Genomic DNA, 20,306 nt, shown 5'->3' on the forward strand with positions numbered 1-20,306 from the left:
CGACTTCACCGAGTATCATAATTCTTCCAAGTGGTAAAGACACCTCAAGACAAATGCTGGGCATAGAAGCCACAGGGCATAAATATGCAAAGAAGTAAAAAGCTAACCTTTTCAAACAATAAGGCTTCTCTCTCACTTACCAACTTTACATTTCCCTGTATGGCCCCGGAAGATGACTGGTTAGCCAGAGACGGGTAAGATTCCTCAAGGGAGGAACAACCTAAGACAGGCACAGTCGCAGGGGGCCATCTGGTGAGAAAATGGGGAGCAGCAGAGGTGAGGCTTAGAACCTCCCCCCTCATGTTCTGAGAGAAATCTTCTGCATACATGGATGTTTATTGCCCTCGTCTAGCTCGGATTAACACATAGTCTACAGGCACACACCTGATCATCTACATTTGCTCTCTTACAACACTAAACTATGTTTTCTACCTTTATCTCGTATCTACCTACCACTTCAGCATTTTATTAAAAATAATAATAGAGAAATGTGGGATTCACATATAAATCAAGTTTAAAAATCAAATGAATATTCATATTTGAACTGACTGTGTATAGTTCATAATGCATGAACAAAACCGAAAGCTTCTGTTATGACTGCCCTTGCACTGTTCACCATGTAACTTATTCACTATGTAAGAATTTGTACTCCATGTAAGAATTTGTTCGTTATGCATCAGAAGATTGGAGACTGACGAAAATTAGGCTTGGGGTGGATTAATGATTGTGCATTGAGTATTGACCCCCCTATACAGAAATTTATTGTGGTTAACAACTATTTGATCAATAAATATGAGAGATGCCCTCACAAAATATATATATATATATATATATATATATATATATATAAACACACTTCCAATTGTAAAATAAATAAGTAACCGGGATGTAATGTATAGCATAAGGAATATAGTCAAAATATTGTAACAACTTGGTATGGTGATACCTGGTACCTAGAATTATCATGTATATAAATGTTGAATCACTGTGTTGTACACCTGAAACTAATGTAATGCAATACTGTTGTCAACTACCCTTCAATAAAAAAAAAAAAAAAAAAAGGTGCGTTATGAAGGGCATTCAATCCTACATCTAACTAGTAATGAATGAAACTCAGAGATCAAATGTGGAATCCCCTCATTAGTTTGGCTCAGAGGAGATAAAGATTCAGCTGGAAACTCAATCCCAAATTCAATCAATAGACTCTAGATAAACTTTGCTCCAGGTTGGTCTAGTCCCAGTACCCGAACATGTTTCCTTATGATATGATTTAATGGAAGATTAAATAGAGTTTAATTAAATGAGCTCTGAGCAAAACGCCTCATATAAGAGGAAGTAAATACGTATTTTGAAATTAATATATGTTCATAGGAAGGAAAGAATTTAATGCTGTAAAATACCTCAGAACTTAATAATAATTAATTAATTACATTCAAATTATTTGCAAGCAATACAATTTAGACTAAACCTAGACCTCAGCCTGCAGATACACAGATTCCACTGCAGAGACAGAATTTGTAACTTTTTCTTAAATACTTGAGGATAAAAGATGAAGTTCTATATTTACACCAGAGGGGTTTTTTTTGCATATACAAGACAAAAATAGCTATTTCTGAGCGTTTTGGACAGAAGGGCTTGCCGTACGGGGGCGTGGCCACGCAGCCGCCGTCGGCCGGCGCGGATCACGTGCCGGCGGCGGCGGCGGCGGCGGCGGCCCCTCCTGGACCGGTCGTGGCCCGGCCGGGGACTCCGAGCCTCAGCAGCGAGGTAAGTGCCGCGGTCCGGGGGCCTTTTCGGGCCTCAGAACGGCCCCTCTGCGTCACTCCGTTGGGCGCGCGGTCTGGCGCGGAGCGAGGGCGGGGAGCGCGGCTGCGGGCGGGCGTCCCGGGGCGCGCAGGGCGGCGGCGGGAACGCCCCCCTCGGGCTCAGGCGGCCGCACGAGGGGCGTGTGTCTGGCCGCGCGGCCCGTGGGTGTCTGAGTGGGGGGCTCTGGGGAGATGATTCAGGCCCTGCATCCGTGCCCTTGTCTCTGCACGAAGCCCGTGGCGCTTTCCCCCCAAGGCCGTGAGAGCCGTGCTGACCGGAGTCCCTGAGGCGCGCTGCCACCCCGCGTTACCCGCCTTCCCTGGCCGCCGGAAGGGGGGGCGGGATGGAGACCCGTGGGGAGTTCCGGACCCGCGGCTGCTCTTGCAGGAGACCGTGTCGGTTATGACTGTGTGTTCGCTGCCGCATGTCTGCCTCCATTCACACCGAAATCTTAAGAGAAAGCTGTTGATGCGTGCTGTGTCCAGTTCTCTTTCTCTTTAGTAAATCCAGCCCTAAATCGGGCATTTGCTCTCCTCACCTCCACCGTGTCGTGTCCATGTCAGCAGGCTGCCCTTTCTGCGTCCGTCGTCTTTCCATTTTCCGCTTCTCTTCAAGGGAGTCATAGGTCGTCCGAAGACCTAAAGTCATCTGGGAGAGCAAGGGTCACACGAGGGTCTCACAGCTACAGCAAAGGAAGTTTTTTGTTGTCTTTATTCAGTGGGCATGAAGGTGTCTGCCCGTAAGTCACTGTTCATACATTATGTAGTTGTGTATGACACACTTTCAGTGGTCAGGCAAGCCACACTCATAGGAAAGGGTAGGAAACACCCACCTGGGATACAGAATAACGCCCAGAGCAAAATGAGGTGAGTGATGTTTGTTCTTGTTTTTTAAGGATCTTACATGGGAATCGCAGTTGGTGATTAGGGAAGGGGAAGAGGGCATTCCAGGCAGAGGGACTGGAGTAAGCAGAGAAGAGGGGGCAGTAGGAGGCCTCTTGGAAGGTATAGGGATATAGATAACTCTCCATTGATGGGAACTTGCGGGGTGAAGTAGGAAATAAAACTGAAATATGTTATTGCTTTGCTGCTAGGTTTTAAGCCTAGATTTCATTTTAAATATATTGAAAAGGGAAACTGTGAGGGCATTTAGTACATATTCATAAGCATACATTAAGCTTGTGCTAGTTCCAGAGAACATTTGGGGGGCTTTTACCGTTACTGATTACCTCTGAGGTAGTCTGGGACCTCACCTGGAATGATATCCTGGGAATTCATGGAAAATACTAGTGAGCTTCCTCTTCAATTCTGAAATTACTCCGAGAGTAGGGGCGATAGTCATTTACCACTCTTCATTTAAGGCTCTTTCTTCTTGCACTCAGTTTCCAGGCCCCTTCAGAACAATTAACATTTGACCTTCGGGGATCATGGCTAATTCTCCTCAGTCTGGGCAAGGTGTCTGTTCTGTGTGCAGCCAGAGTGCTTTCTGCTTTGGGAACACTTGTGCCTGCTTCTCTTTTGTGTATTATGTCTCTCCCCTACCCCGTAGGTGCTCTGTAAATGTTTGCTGGATGTCTGAATGAACTATACACATCCTACACTGAAGCAAATTTTTTATGTTCTAGTATGAAGGTGGGGGGAAGAAAAGACAGAATAAAGTGGAGAGTAGGGAAGGTGTTGAAATTGAAAATAAATGAAAGAAAAACTACAAAGGGAAGAAAATATGGATACATCTACAGAAAAACTGAAGAACATGCCAAAGGAAAAAAATAGGACAACCAATTAGAAAAAAGAAATACAGCAATAGGACATAAACAGCTAATGTCATTACTATAAAATAGCTCATGAAATTAAAGAGAATGTGTCATAGAAAATTGGCAAAAGAATTAACTTCAAGGGAAAAAAATGTATCTGAAGAAGAGTTCAAATCCACTATAATCTTTCAGATCTCTGCATTGCTGTTTACTCAGCACCCTCACCCTAGTCTAGATTGTATCTCCCACCAGCTCCCAGCTATTTTTCCTGACCCTTCACTACCTCTAATCTGATCTGTCCAGTGCAGCTGGCGTGCTGTCTTCAAAACATAAATCTGATCATGTGACCTCCCCCCACCGCTTTCTAGAAACCTAGGTGGTGGCTCCGTTGGTTTTGGTGAAGAGCAGTCTAAATAAGGCCAGTCTCTCCCCTTGTGTCACGTATACCACGTCCTCCTCAGTCTCTGTGCTTCAGGTGCGCTGACCTTCCTCTGCTGTCCAGCACAGCACCCTGTAGATCCTTTACACGTGGTGTTCCTTAGACCCGAAGCTCTTTTTCCTCTCATTATTGCATTTCATTTCATACTTGTACTTTACTTTTCACTTTTTCAGGGAAACCTTTCTTGACTTTTATTTACCCCTTTTATAAGTTCTTGTTGCTCCATTTATTTAGCACTTTGGTCATTTCTCTGTGTGTGTTTACGTGAGAGAGATTTCTTACGCCCTCCGCCTGTCAGTAAATTTTTGCTTACTGATCATATCCTCAGTGCTTATCTGTTGAATGAAAACTTGAGGCATTATTTTGATGATCCTTAATAGCTCAATTTTCTTCGTACTGGAAGCTTCCCTAGGAGAGTACTAGCTCTTGGAGTCATTGTTTCCTAAGAACCCTGGGGCTTTGTTGCAGGCTAATGAAAATGCAGGGCAGTCAGTGCATCACCAGAGGAGGCCGGCTAGATGGCTGGCTGGCAGACAGCCAACTGAGGGTCGGTTCACAGCAGTTTACCTTTACGTTTGCTCTCAGCTTTGTAGATCGGACACGTGTTATGAGTGTCACCCCACAAGTATAGGTGGTATACACCCCACAAGTCAGTATACATACTGGGAAAAGTATAAGAAAGGCTTATACTTTCTTTTAAAAAGAAAGTAGCTAGCTAGCTGTCAGTGGAACAAAAACGTAAATGCTCGGAAGAAACAAATTCTCTCAAAAGCAAATTCACATTGACCATAAGCTTATAGAAGTCTACGTACATGAGAAAGCTGGTTTATTAAGAAATGTATATACTGTAGATAGGAGCGTTCACCTTGTAAAACATTATTTTCCTTTCCTTTGACCTACATTAGTTGCTGTGGCAGGTAGAACCACAGAAAGGGTTTTGTTTTATTTGCATGATTCGGTGTTTAGTTATGACACATCTGTCCCCATTATTGAGTTATTCCTACAAATTGGATTTCTGAAGTCTCTGAGCAGGGGAACTCTTCGTGGAATCTCCTTGAGTTGGACACTGCCAGCTTTTGCTCCTTGTGGTTCCCTTTTTGTGTCATTGTCCACCAAAGAGGTGATGCAGGTTACATTACCAGGCTACCTGAGGGCATCCGCATGACTGGGGTCTCGGTGACGCCTCCCTTCCGGCAGCTGTGCTGTGCGCTCCTGTGTGCAAGTCCTCACTCCTCCTCCTGCTCTCATAGGTTATATTAAATGCGTTCTTTTGCTGTTTGGAGGCGCTCAGCTTGGGCTTGTCATTCTTAGTGATGACCTACAAATTTGTCCTTCAGTTCTCTCTTCATATTTTTTCCTGTCGTTTCTCTTTGATTTTATTTCTTCTCTGTCAGCACATAGGATTTCCATTATTATACCACTGTTTTCTCCTGCTCACTTTATTTCTCTTTCCTTCCATCCCCCCCCATCAAAATCATACTTTTTCACATTTCTAACAGTGATAGTGCTGTGTGCTTTTGGTTGAAGAATCAAAACAAACAAAAAAAAACCACATTGGTCTTCAAACAGTGCATGGCCTTCTGATGATATTGGGTGTTTTAGGCCTGTTTGTTGATTTTGGGTTATCTGTCAGTCAGCTTCATAGTAGGTGCAAATTCATTGTCAACCTTTTAAATCCTAACTGAAAGGCTATTGGTAGCTAGCTAGCTGTCAGTGGAACAAAAATGTAAATACTGGGAAGAAACTAAGTGCTTGAGGTGAGTAGGTCGGAGAAAAATAAAACTGACTCCATTTTTACATAAAGTGAATATACTTACTTTTTTTTAATATACTGAGCTTTTCAAATTTTCTTACTGCCTACACACTGGTACTGTAAAAGTCAGTATACTGAAAGAAAAGCACTATAAAGTCAGTATACATACTGGGAAAAAAAAGGCTAGGAAAGCATTTTATGGCATCAGCATGAAACTAAGTGCATGAAACATTCCCTTTTCCCTTTAAGAATTCCCTGATGCAGTACTGACAACCATAGAACTTCTTACATTGGAATTTTAAAATTGGAGTCTAGTTCTCCCGTGATTGGAATGCAGTGCAACTGAGGACCATCTCTGCAATTTATTAGTTAAGTTTGTTTTACAGTGGTTAGCAAATGCTGTGTAGTTACCTCATGCACCAGCAGGGTATAGCACTTAGAAAATGTGTTAATAAACTTTAATGCGTTATTTATCACTTGTTATTAATTATTGTATGGATGGTGTAATTTTCAAAAAAATCATAAATCCCTATTATGTTGCTTATAAAATGTAGCAATTCTTTTTTACTTAAACCCAGTCTAAATGACTTTTCATTGATACATGTATTTTATTAATTAAGATACCTACAATAAAATGCACAAATCTTAATGTACAGCTTGAGGAATTTTGACATGGTATATATTAATGTCACTGTCACTGAGATCAAGATATCAGACATTCTAACTAATTTTTTCCCCTTTCGTCTATTTCACCCATCCCCCTATCTCCTTCCCCGTGGCAACCATCAGTCTCTTCTCTGTGTTTGTGGATCTTTTTCTGTTTTGTTTGTTTGTTCATTTGTTTTGTTTTTAGGTTCCACATACAGTATTTGTCTTTGTCTTATTTCACTTAGCTTAATATCCTCTAGGTCTATGTTGCAAATGGTGAGATTTCATTCATTTTTATGACCGAGTAATACTCCAATTACGTACATATATACCTCATATTCCTTATCCATTTGTCTGGTGATGGACACTTACATTGCTTTCATATTCTGGCTATTGTATATGATACTGCAGTGAACATAGGGGTGCATATATCTTTTTGAATTAGTGATTTTGTTCTCTTCAGGTTAAATTCCCACAAGTGGAATTACTAGATTGTATGGTATTTTTCATTTTTTGAGGAACCTCCATACTGCTTTCCATAGTGGCTGTACTAACTTACATTCTCATCAACAATTTAGGAGAGTTCCCTTTCTCCACATCCTCTCCAATTCTTGTTATTTCTTGTGTTCTTGATATTAGTAGCCAGTCTGACCGGTGTGAAGTATCTCAGTGTGATTTTTATATGCATTTTTTTGACGATTAGTGATGTTGAGTATCTTTCCATGTCTGTTGGTCATCTATATGCCCTCTTAGGAAAATGTGTATTTGGGTACGGTGCACACTTTTTAGTTGAATTACTTGTTATTTTTCTGGAGTTGAGTTGTATGAGTCTTTTTAATATATTTTGTTTATTAGCCCCGCATTGGATATATAATTTGCAGATATATTCTCCCATACAGTGGGCTGCCTTTGCATTTTGTTCGTGGTTTCCTTTGCTGTGCAGAAGCTTTTTAGTTTGAAATAGTCCCACTTGTTTATTTTTGCTTTTGGTTCCCTTGCCTGGGAGACACATCCCCCCAAAAATTACTAATGTGAATGTTCAAGAGCTTTCTGCCTATGTTTTCTTCTGGTTCTATAAAAGCTATGTTTTATAGCTTCAGGTTTTTATATTTAAGTGTTTAATCCATTTTGAGTTTATTTTTGGATGTGGTGTAAGACAGTGGTCTGGTTTCATTCTTTTGCATGTAGCTATCCAATTTTCCCAACAACATTTACTGAAGAGACTCTTTAGAGTGTGATTTTTTTCTAAGTGGATCTAACTTTGAAACAAATTCTAAAGAGGTTAACATATCTAGTTGAAAGAAACCTGATTACTCTGCATTCTGTTAGTATATACTCTGCACTTGAAACAGTGAGTGAACACGCGAGTACTGCAAACTTTCTGGTTGTTGATTTAACAAATATTTATTGAACAATTGCTATGTCATCCACTGTGTTAGGTGGTAAGATTCAGTGTTGAGTAAAACCGGATGGATACTTGACCTTCATGGAATTTATAACCTACTGGAAGGAAGACACATTAAACATAATTAGATTAAAAGTAAAATTAAACTAAATTAAACTAAAACTAACAGTCATGATAAGTTCTAGCAGCACTGTAAGTGCTCATAAATGGAATGTTTTACCTTCTCCAGGAGGCCAGACAATATTTCCCTGAGAAATGACAGTTGAGCCAACATCAGAGGGATAAGATGTTTACAAGCTAACTTGGTGAGAAAGAGCATTCATACCAGAGAATATTGCAAGTGTAAAGACTTGGAGGTAGATGTGATCCTGGCAAGTATGAAGGAATAAAAAAGGCCCGTGTGACCATCCTAAGAGCAAGTGGAAACCACTGGGGAGAGTTAAGTAAAAGTGTGACATCGGATCTGCATGTAAAATAATGTATTGTGACTGAATTGTGGATAACTGGGGAGGGACAAGTGTGAGTTGGAAATAATTTTAAACACACTCAAGAGGAAATACCAGGTAGGCAAGTGCAGTTGTATATTTACACCTGGACTAAAAGAGAGATCTCAGACGAAGGTAGAAATTTTTGAGTCATCTTTGGTTAGGTGGCAAATTAAAACAATATATACATAGACATCTTTAGGGTTCAAAAGTATATTGTGAAAAGAAGAGTTGACCTTGAACTCATGACTGACTAGAGGTCTGTGAGCCTTAGAAAACCAAGACAGAGCGTGTAGAGGAAGGAGGAAAACCAGGGGAGTGATCTGTCCTGGAAACCGAGGACAGAGTGTTTCAAGGAGGAAGAGGCAGTCAGCAGTGTCCAATGCTGCTGAGATGTCAAGTAAATGAAGTCTGAAAAATTCCTGTTGAATTTTGTGATAGCTTTAAGTGGACCATTGGGAAGGGAAACTAGAATTATGTGGAATGCGTGAAATAGTTTGAACTCTTTAAAAGCTTAGCTCTGAGGCAGTTGAAGAGAGAGGGTGCACCCAGTCAACTTTGTAGTATGGATGTTTTGTTGTATCTTTAGTGAAAATTATCCTGGCATGATTAAAAATCACTGGGAAACAACCATTTAAAGAGATTGACAATGCTAGAGGAAAGGAATAATCTATAGAAAGGGTTCTAGGAAGGCAGAAAAGGATGGGCTCCCAAAACACAATTAGGAGACTAACCTGACATATGTGTAGGGGTATTTCTTGTAAGTTTATTTATTAATAGAGGATGAGGATGCAAGCAAATTTGTATTTGTGGTAATAAAAAATGATGGTTCCTATGTGATATTTATTTTCTCCATGAAATTGAAAAAAAGAGGAAGAAGGTCTGCTGTTTTAGGAAAGCATGTGAAGGTTTAAAATAGTAATTGAAGAGTGTATTGACCAAGAAAGTACCGTAGAGTTGCTGGGAAGTGTAGAGAGGCCCGTCAAGGTTAGCCCTGGGGGATTTATTGTAGAATGTCAAGTATTTCCTGCCTACTGGAGTGCTGTGAGAAAAGACTCAGAATGTTGCTTTCATCCAGGATTAACCAGAGGGAGTTTAAGGTATTGGCAAGTGTTGATCATGTACGCAAACTGGAGAAAAGAAAAATGAAAAGGCCTAACTATTTGAGAGAAGGTGAAAGGGGTCAGTGAACTGGTGGTTTCAGTGAACTGACAGACCGTTGTGGTGGATGAAGTTGAATAAGCAAGCTGATGGAAGTTGTGATCTCATTGTGGAGTATTTGAATTCATGATTTTAGAAATGGAGTCGTTATTAGTGATGACAAGGGCTACAGTGTGACCTTGGAATTGTGGGTGGCTGAGATGGAAAAGATTAGGTCATTAGAAAAGAGGAAGTCAAGAAGTGAGGATGTAATATCAGATGGGTTATTCAAGTGGACATCTACCTCACCCAGAGTGATGGCAAAACGTAGGATGGAGAGAAATTGTAAATTGGTTGCCAGTATCTTCAGTGGATAAGGGATGAATGATTCTAATAGGAGATAAGAGAAGCTGTTAAGGCTAAATCCAAGAGCCTTGAAGAAACAGGATGAGGTTGATAACACTATTTTGGTGAGAAGAATTGGAGGGCTTGTGTGTGCCAGGCTCTCTTGCAAGGCACAGAAAACACTGTGTAAATACTGCAAGGCCCTGTCCTCTGAGAGGAGGTCAGACTATAGAAGAAGCAGCCTTACACGTGCGGTCAGTGACAGTACAGTGACATCCTACCTTCCAAGTATGGTGGGAACCTCAGGGAGAACAGGTTATGTTTCAGCTGAAGAAATCATTGAAGGTTTCACAGGAGAGATTATATCTGAACCAAAGTTTATGTAGTTCCTCAAGTGGAGAAGGAGAAGGACATCACAGGAAGAATTATAAGATGTATGGCTCCTAACAATGACAGAGGAACATAAACTCAAAGTGACAGCATCCCTTCTCATAGTAAGCACTGCCGTAATACGGAGTTCTTTATCATTATAATGTCTCCATCTCTTTGGCAATAGTTCTATTTTTTTGTTCTAGAGTTCAACGTTGTTCTCTAATGGGATGATTGAAAGCATGTATCTGGTGTGTGTATGTCCTTGTGTTTTTGGTGTTTCTTTTAAAGTTATGCTTGAAATAATATATTACCAAAAACAAACGCGGAGGTGCTCTATAAATAAATACAATGCAATCTTTGACATATTTGCTATTGTTGTTACAAACACTCCTTCAGGAAATTAAATGTCGCCCATTATGGGTGAAGTTCTCTTCTAAAGCACAAGGACTCGAAGATGAGCATGATGGTCTCTGACCTCAGGGAACTCATCGTTTATGATGATCCGGGAACAGGATGTACTGGTGATATCGATGTACTAACCACAGGGAATGCTGTGACCTTTTTAAAAATCACAACTTATTTCTCTTAAATCCTCAGACATGTTTTTAGAATGTTGATTTATTCCTTTGCTGATTATGCAAGAGGTTTGATTTCATCAAACTGAATATATTAAACAAAAATTTGGTTCAATTGGTAATCTATAATAAGACTCAAAACAAAGTATGTTTCTTCTTGAATTAAGAGCCTCCCTAATTTTTGCTTTATTCCTCACAGGTCGTGAAGATGAGAAAAGAAGTGAAGAGAATCCGAGTTTTTATCTGAAAACTTGTCAGGAATGTGAGCCGACTGGAGTCCAAAAAGTAAGTCAGTTCACCTGATGGTCACGGGACTAATAAAATGTGGAAAGTTGTTTTTATTCCGCATTTAAAAAAGTGAAGGGTGGGACCTAGAGGAATAGTTAAGTATCTTACTCAGGCAGCACTTTGTTTTATGTGTGGGGAGGATGTGAGATAAAATGTGCTGTGTCACATGCCGTTATAGGGTTTGGGCCTTATTTACTTCCAAATATGTGACGAATTCTTCTGATTTTTTCCCAAACTCTCCTTTCTGCTATTTTGGAATGAAAGCCCTTTGGGGTTGTTTATATGTTTTATGTTATTGGAAGTTCCTTTAAGATGTTGCTATAGTTTAACAAATGTACTAATACTTTGGATCAGTTTACAAAGATTTTATATCACTTTATTCCTTGAATTCGTGATTAATTTGAAATTCTCAGTGTCTTGTGGAAGTGCTTATGAAAACGTGTTCAACCTAATTTTTTTGAAAATGTACTTTGTAATTTTAGTTTCACTAGTATTAGAGGAAAAATATGCTATGTATAGTTTTTATGCTTTAAGATGTGTTTTATTCCTGATTAACTTCTTGTTCCTTCTTAATAAATATTTCAGAAGATAGCCTTCCTCTCCAGTATACTCAGATTTTTAACTTAGAAATTCCGTTAATTCCAGAGAACAAGTTTTCATTTAATAAAATTTAATTCTACCTTTAATTATAGCTTATGAAATTTGTATAATGTTAAAACAAAGTGTTATTAATCTGTTAATTAAAAAATATTATTTGGCCATCCTATTAAGGAATAGAAGGCAAACTGTTAATGTTAATAGTCATTAATACAATGCTGGGACAATGCTTCTTTTTGCCAAAAACTTGAGTTTGTTGATGGAATTGAGTTTGTTGAGGACAGTACAGGATGACAGAGTGTTATTTAGAGATTTATTGTACCTTTTTAAAAGAAATGAAGAAATTTTTCATTTGACATGAGTCTATGAGAAATGCTTTTCTTGGCTACATATTGTATTCTCTGCAGGGGCACTGAAGATGCACTGTTAAAAAGGCAGAGACGAGCACGACGATTGCTTGAAGAAATCCCTGCCATGAAGGTAAGGACTTACCACATGGGTGTGTGCATGTGTGTGTGTCCGTGTCTCCTGTCAGCCTGCACTTTGTGGGTGTGCAGGGGGTAGGGGTAAGTGGTGTTATTTACTTGAATATTAGTTGGAGTTGACTAAGACTTATTTATATGGGTCTGTTTGGTGCAGAATGTAGCACATTTAGGAAATTGTAATGTTTGAGCTTGCATTTTTTCATGTTTTTCCAGGAATTTGTTAAAGTACTAGACTAATTTGAGCCAAACCATGCCTAACTAAACTCATCTATGTCTAATGATGCCTCATGCCTAAGGTTTTTGTTTTTACTGTAATGTTAGCCATAAAGTCTAAGAGGTTCAAGCATTGAACATTCATGCTGTTTTGTAATGTGGATGGTGGTATTGGAGGCTGACATCATGCTTTGCCTATTGCCAGCTCAATGAATTTTCATGTAGTGGTGTCAGTATTTTATTCAGCTCTATAGGAACTTAAGTAAAATTAGTGTTGGATCAAAATGATCCATATTTTTGTTTCTTTCACCCAGACTCTTCACTAGCATAATTTTTAGGTCTTCTCACTGCTGTTACTTTGTGGACACTTTCATTTACCAAGTGACATACTATTAAATGTCTGGGAGACTGTTTTATTGCAGAACTTAAAAATAACGTTTGGTACCAGCAATTATCTTAATTGTAGGGTCATTTTGCATGTATATTTGACTATTACATTTTGGTATTCTAAGTTTTGAGAAAGATAAGAAAGCAAGATAATTCTCCAATAATATTTTAATTGAGTTAGATTATCAAACTTCTCACCATGTTTTCCTTTTGAAGAGATGATTGTTTTATAGGACAAAATTACCACAGTTAATCTGAGTGGAAGTTGTAGGACATGGTTTTTCTTTGGTGTGAGGTGTTTTTTGTGAGGTATTTTCATTTGTTTTATTTTCACAGTACTGCTGAGTTCATGGAATCCATTTGATGCATCATTCTCAAAGCTCCCACCCCCTTCTTATCCAGTCATTCAGTAACAATACCCTGTATTGGACTTCTGATTAACATTTGTGTCAATTTGGTTACACATTATTTAGGCTTTTTCGTATACTGTCTTTTTCCCTATGAAATTCCTATAGAAATAAAGTCTTCAGAGAATTTGTTGTAAAGACGACAATGAGACGGGAATCACGATTCATCCTTTTGCCTCTTACACTTTCTCTTAGCCGAGGCCCTCACTAAATTACATTCCTTTACCTAGATTTTTCCATAGAATTTCTTCTGGGTAGTTTATAATCATAGTCCTAAATTATCCAGAGGTTTTGAACTACTATACAGTTGCTGATTTTATTTTATCATGAAGGTTGCATTATATATAATAAGGCTGTGTGCAGTGTGTGAAGAGTTTGAGAACAGAAGATTGATTACTCTTCAGAATACTTTCCTTCTGTAACTCTCAGTAGTTGCTTTAATTTAATTAAAGAAGGAAATCCTATTTGATCTATATGTGGAAGTTGTTTTTTCTTATCCTTAAATTTCATCAGCAGTAAGAACTCAGGGTCAGTCATAGAGTTCGTAGGTTTATAAGACCTTTATGGAAGGGTTTTGTTTGTTGCCTCATAGAAGGCTAAAATTCATAGCCTGTATGTTCCTTCATTTCATAAAATTAGTAGTGTACCTATTCTTTGAATTCGTGGTATACATGCTACAATCTAAAAGATACTAGACTGTCCTCTTACTTGTATACTATCCTAAATTCACTCATATTTGTCTTATTTTATACAGACTTATTTCTTATTTCTAACCAATGTGATGACTAGGAAACTTATGTCACATAAGACATTAATAGCCAAATGAAAACAAACCTATATACACTGAAGCTGACTGAGCTTATCTTATGCTTCCTGCTGTGGGAACTTCCACTTAAAAACATTTGCAATAAGTCATGTGTTCAAATGCACACTCAGATGGGTAGAGAATGTCAGGTAGGGGGAATCACATGTGCAAAGGCCCAGTGGCAGGTGGGAGCATGGAAGCAAGTGGGGCTGAGACAAGGCCAGAGCAGCTGGGGTAGAGAGAGCAGGGAGCACAGGGTGGGGAGAGAGGGGTCCGACTCCTTGTAACTCCAGGTAACCCGTTCTTCCCACAGCTACTGTCACAACTTTCATGACTTCAGCGACAGCTGCCCGCGCGGCCTGACCACCCTTCTATGCTGCACTGTGACCCAGACCAACTTTCAAAAATTCAAATCTTGATAAATCCACTTCTTCCTTAAAATCCCCAAAGGTCTTCAAGATGCATGGTGCAAGGACCTGCCAGGCCTGCTGCTCAGCAAGGACAGGCGAGGCAAGAAGAGAACTAGGTGACCAACTGCCAGCTTCACCAGCTACGCAGCTGTAATGAAGGGGGGGTAGTTGGATACAGGAAAGGACGGACAGACAGACTGATGGAGTAGAATGAAGTCCAGAAACAGACCACACGTAGACAGTCATTTGATTTGTGATAAAAGTGACGTGACAGACAAGGAATTGGGGGGTTAATAAACTCTTCAATAAATTTTACTGGATCAATTAGGAGATCATAGGGGAAAATGTATCTCGACTCCTCTCTTGTACCAAAGATAAAAAATCACCCTGGATACATTGCGGATCCATCTGTGACACATAATGTAAGCACACTTAGAAGAAAACAGAAGAGGACATCGTCATGACTTTGGAGCAGTCAAAGATTTCTTAAACAGGACAGAAAGGGCATTGACCTTATAGCCAAAAAACCTATAAATTGAACTATATTAAAGTTAAGGACCTCTTTTCTTCAGAAGGCACTCTTAGGAGAGTGAAAAAATGAGATGGACACTGAGAGAAGACACCGTCATTACATATGCCCAACAAAGGACTTGTTATCAGCAGTAAAGAACAACTAGAGACAGAATAAACAGTTCTCAGGTCCCACCACAGACCTAGTGAGTCAGAACCTCTCGGGCTGGAGCCCAGCAGCAGTCTGTGTTTTAATAAGTCCTCTAGGAGATCCTGATACTACTGTCCAAACTCGGCCCAGTCACGCAAGGCCCACCCCAGTTCCATTACACGTCCAATCCACCCTTCACTGCCCTCTAGCCCAGCCGCCTACCACAGCTAAGAAGTCTCACTGGCCACGCATCTCTGTGCTCTGGGTCTGGGGTGTCTGCTGCTCCATGTCCACCTACTTCACTCCTGCTCATCATCCTTATAACTCAGCTCACATGCCCTGGGATGATGGCTCCCAAGCCCACTGGATCAGAATATAGAGGAGCTTTGCAAAACTGAGAAAACCCCAGGCCCCAATTGGTCCTCAGAAAGATAGAAACTCATGGTCTTGCCCAGCTCTGTACCCCAGCACCAAGCCTGGTGCCTGTGATAGTCACTCATATGTCCTGATGGGATGGACGCAAGGAGCCCCGTGGCTAGTCTCAGAGGCACAGCTGAAGGTGAGGTGGTCCTACCTTGGGCACCTGCAGGCGGCAGATGAGAGCATTCATCACAGAGGGCTTGGTAGTGGCTTTCTCCGTGATGATCACAGAGGCCAGTGCTTTCCGCATGTCAGAACCAGCCCCAGCTGCGCCTGTCTGTTGACTCGCTGTCCATGATGTCGAGGAGGTTTGTGACTTATAGGAAGGTACCTGAGGGAAAGGTGGTGCAGGTGCAGGGCTGAGATGAGCATCACAGGAAGTGCTGCTGTGCCCGGGCTCCCTCGACCCCTGTGCAGCTCTAGCTGTGCCGGAGGTGTGATTGGTCGTGGACCTTCCTGTCCACTGTACAGATGGAGGCACTGAGACCTCAGTTGATGGCTAGGACTTGCCCTCCAGGAGTTGGTGGCCCAGACGGGGCAGGAATGTGGGGAAGGGGTGACTCTCTCACCTCTGTCATCGTTCCAGAGGTCCCAGGTCCTCTGTTGCCTCTGCCAGGTCCCCATTTGAGTCTACTGCTGTTTCTTCCATCTCTTCCTCAAGCTCTTTTGAGATAAACAGTATTTGTAAAGTAGCTGGTGTGTTGTCACACCCTAAGAGGACCCCAATGAGTCATGCCCTGTATAATCGCCTCCCCTTGAGGGTGGACAGAGCCTAAGATGTGGTGAGAACCAATGGACTAGGGCAGAGTGTACGGGACGGCCTTTGTCTTCTCACAAGTTTGTAGGCAGAATGGGAAAGCACCTTCCCCCAGGTCTGAACGCATAACAGGAAAGCACAAACTTGGGAGTGGCCGGTGCCGTCCTTGGTAGTTGTCTGCCCACAAAAACATATCTTGTCCTCGAGGACGAGCCAAGATTCCTCACTCTGAAAATAGGGAGTCCTTGAGGATGTGTGAAAACACCACCCCTGCTTCTGGTGTGGGGGAAGTGGAGAACAAAGAACATCGCTGATGTGGCAGGGAGCAGCCTTGGCCCCAAAAAACATCCTGTTTACGCATTCCATGAGGAACTGAAGGAGCCTTATTGTTCTTAACTTTGCCCTGCTGCCGCTGACGTCAATATTGTGCTTGGCTGTTTATTAGATAAGGCTATTTTCTGGAATCATGTATCTCTTTGCTGTATAAATACCCTGGTACCCAGTAAAGCTTTGCTGGTGACATGCAGGAGCGTCAGCCCTCCTAGTTCTTTCTGTCTGTCTTTGTTTTCTTCGCCCCCCTTCAGCACTTCAGGACCTGCTTGACTCTGCGTGGCTGGACCGCATCAGCGGAGCTGACAGGGAGCCACTGCCGTGACCTCAGTATGTCAGAGAATACTCCACCTTTGAAGACTGGAGAGAGACGTTCTCCTGCTGGTCTTGAAAAGTGATCAGCCATGACATAAACTACCTATGGAGGGAGCCACGTGGCAAGAGTGGAGGATCTCAGTCCTACAACCACAGGGAGAACTGGACCCTGCCATTGGGTGGAAGAGAACCGAGCTCCAGAAAGGAGGTGGCCCAGGTGACACCTTGAGTGCAGCCTGTGAGACCCCAGACTCCTGACTTAGGGCAACTGTAAGATAATGGATGGGTATTGTTGTAAGCCACTACGTGCATGGTAATCTGTTACACAGCAATAGCTAACTGATACACTTGGTTAAGAAGGACCTCCCCCCTCCTCTTCCCAACACTGGAAACGAATGATCTATGAGAAAGCTATGTCAGCAGCTCCCGCCTTTCCCCTCTCACAGTATCAGCAACTTCTTAAAGGTTGACAGACAACAACCCAGCTGTCAGGATGGAGGATTAAGAGACCCCAGATCCTTTCTCCTCCTGTCCCAAATTCCTCAATCCTCAAAGTCAGTGCCAGGGCCCTTCACCATCCTATGCTTTCCCCTTCTGGAAATCCTTAAAACATCTACTCTGGGACCTAAATACTGACCTTTACTCAGAGTCCTTTCCTGGATGGAACAATAATACACCATGAGAAAAAGCTCTGTTCTTCACCGAATACGCATCAATAGGAATGTGAAAGTGGCAGGATAGGTTGTCAGAGTGGCAGTGGGCTCCTCACTCGTAACTCGGACGAGGAATGGGTCTCCTGGCAGGATGGAGGGGTTTCATTAGAATCATCACTGTTGAGTCCCAGGCCCTTGGAACTCTGAGACCCAAATGCCTCCCTGAGTCTGTGTCAGCTGAGGGCCTCGAATGCACAGGGCCCTGCAGTAAGCACCCCACAGTGTTGTCACTGAACATTCTGTTACCACATGTGTGGTGAAGTAGGGTGTCCTGCCTGGAAAGGGAAGTTGTGGGAGTCGGGTGAGTCACATCCAAGCCCCCTGGCGACGTAGTCATAGGAGCCCACAGTGGGAGGTGGTGGCAGTGCAGCTGGAAGTGGGGGTGACAGGGGTCCTGGGGACAGGCCTCCTCCCCCCTAAGGACTGGATGGCTTGCGGAGTGGGGAAGGGGGTTCCCACCAGCAGAGTACTTGGGAGATAAAGAACCTCTAGGACAGACAAGAAGGCAGGACCCTGGTTCCCTGAACCAATGGTGGGACTCAAAGGACTCCCCTGTCCCTGTGGCTGAGAGACGGTCCAGATCGGCAGTTCGAGCAATGAAGGATTGGCCTTTGGAAACCTTTCCACGCATTTCAGGGCTCAGAGCCACTTGCTCCAAGACGGCTTAGTTAAAATTCCCACTCGAAGTTTGCCCATCCTGCCAAGAGGGAGTTCCTCGGCCTCTGCTTGGACACCTGTAGCACCAGGGTGCTCGTTACTCTCGGCGGCCCGTTTCTAGCATCCAGGGATCGGGATGGTTCCCATCTTCACTCCGCCGCACACGTCATGAATTATTCCTCACTCTGCCCTTTGGAGACATACTGACCCAGATGGAACGGACACAAGAAGACAGTTATTACATGCCCTTGCTCCCAGGACCCCTCCACCCTACGTGTTCCCGTGCCCTCTGGGCCTGCTTTTCTCTCTCAAAGATGATTCAAGGGACATATTTGCATTTCCCCAGCCGCTGGCTTTGTGCCTGCTGTGTGAAGCTGGGAATGGCTATCCATGCTGCAGTGAATATAAGGGTGAGTAGACCCTGGTGTCCTCTGAAGTTCCAAAGACCCAGCATGTGAAATAGTGTGGATTTAGGGCCAGGAGTGAATATAGCAGTTAACCATTGTTGAGTGACAAGCCACCTCAAAGCTTAATGACTCAAACAACCATTAATTACTGTTCATGAATCTCTGGCTCACTTAGCTGACACTGTTGATCCGGGCCACGTTCAGCCAAGCACAACTGGGGTCACTCATGCATCTGTAGTCAGCTGGTGGGCTGGGTGAAGGCTGGCTTCCCACAAGTGTCTGGCACTTGGCAGGCTATTAGCTGGAGTGACTGAGGTGACAGGGACACACGCCTCCCGTGTGCAGCAGGGCTGACCCAGGCTGTTCCTCTAGCAGCTGAGCGGGCTTCCAAGAGAGCAAGCAGAAACACGAAGGCCTCTTGAGGCCTAGACATGGAGTAGCACCAGCCCCCTCTGCCACATTTCATCAGCTGAGGTCACAGAACATCGGGGACTCAACAGGTGGGGAAATAGATCCTTTTGATGAGAAGAGCTGCAAAGTCACACTGGGAAGGGCATGGCTCTCGGGAGGGGTGGGGAGAGGGGCCTCTTACACAGAGTGAGCGCACAAGCCATGGCAAAAGGTGACATGCCCCTGAACACATTATGTGGAGAGGACGCTAAGACGATGAGGTCAAGGAGGAAGAAGTGGGCTCTGCTTGGTTTTCCAAAAGGAAAATACTTTCCTGTGTTTTTCAGATTGTGACAATAATATTTGACTCACATACAATCCATTCATGGAATCAGCCACTTCTATGTGCTGTCACTCTGCAGAGCTCCCCACCTCTGTTTCTATGGAAACTAACTTGAAAATGAAAATGAGAAAACACTGTGTCTGTAGAAACCTGAGAGCTTAAATGCATGAATGAGCCAAGGCAGAAAGGGGACAAAATGGAAATAATGTACGTATGTGCAGGACACATTCGGGGGCTTCTCCCGAGTTCTTCCCTGACCCCTGGGGTCACAGTTAAGGCTCCTGGGGTAAATGCGTTCCTGTATAGTCCCGCCCACAACACTCCTGATTGGACAAGGAGGGGACAGCTGGACCAATCAGCGTCTTCTTCCCAGGAATTCAGAACTCGGGGTAGGTGAGAATCCAGTTGATCTTCCATGGGTCCTGTGGGACCTTAGTGTCCAGGGGTCAGGGAAGTGAGGAGCAGGGAAGGCCAAGGGAAGAGGGTAGAGGACGCCAGATGCAGAACGTGCAGAGACAGAGAGGCTCCACCCAGCACCATGGAGGCTTGGCGGTGAGCCTCACGTCCTTAGGAAGCCTGTCACCTTACAAGAAGACCCTTTTTTGCTTAGTATCCTGAGTTGGTTGTCTTGCTTTTGAATAAGAGGGCGTAGGGGCTAGAAACACAAAGGTGCAGAGGAGCAGGTGCTGGTGGGAGGTCAGAGCAGCACAGGGCCCTTGAGAGGTAGGGTCGGCCAGGAGCCCCGGGCAGAGAGGCCAGGAGACGGTCCCTGGGTGGACAGGGAAGGGCCCTGGAGGAGGCGGACACAGTCCATGAGTCATTTCAGGACTCAAATGGGGAGGGTTCTGGGGTGAACAGCTGTGTTCCAACGGAAGCCTAGGAAAGGAATGACGGGCTGGGGTCAGGAAAACCTAGCTATCCACGGGACCCCAGCTCCAGTTTGAAGCCTACACATTTAAAATGTCTGTATGTAACAAAGCAGCAAACAAACCAAGGTGTG

The 20,306-nt window shown here is 43.0% G+C and overlaps 1 long non-coding RNA gene across 3 annotated transcripts in view; it reads left to right on the forward strand.

Annotated features, from left to right (window-relative positions):
• Positions 1–1,120: 1,120 nt before the first annotated feature.
• The window catches only part of LOC118917171 (uncharacterized), a 93,134-nt gene continuing 73,948 nt past the window's right edge, over positions 1,121–20,306 (forward strand). The window contains exons 1-4 of one of the 3 annotated variants that reach the window (XR_008998134.1): positions 1,140–1,767; positions 10,921–11,006; positions 12,014–12,086; positions 14,217–16,675. This is a non-coding gene — a long non-coding RNA (uncharacterized LOC118917171). Of the gene's footprint in view, positions 1,768–10,920; positions 11,007–12,013; positions 12,087–14,216; positions 16,676–20,306 lie in introns of those variants that run through there. The other 2 variants (XR_008998133.1, XR_008998132.1) reach the window with 2 other exon arrangements.

The sequence above is a fragment of the Manis pentadactyla genome, chromosome 6 (assembly GCF_030020395.1).
Source record: "Manis pentadactyla isolate mManPen7 chromosome 6, mManPen7.hap1, whole genome shotgun sequence".
Classification (NCBI taxonomy): Eukaryota; Metazoa; Chordata; class Mammalia; order Pholidota; family Manidae; genus Manis; species Manis pentadactyla.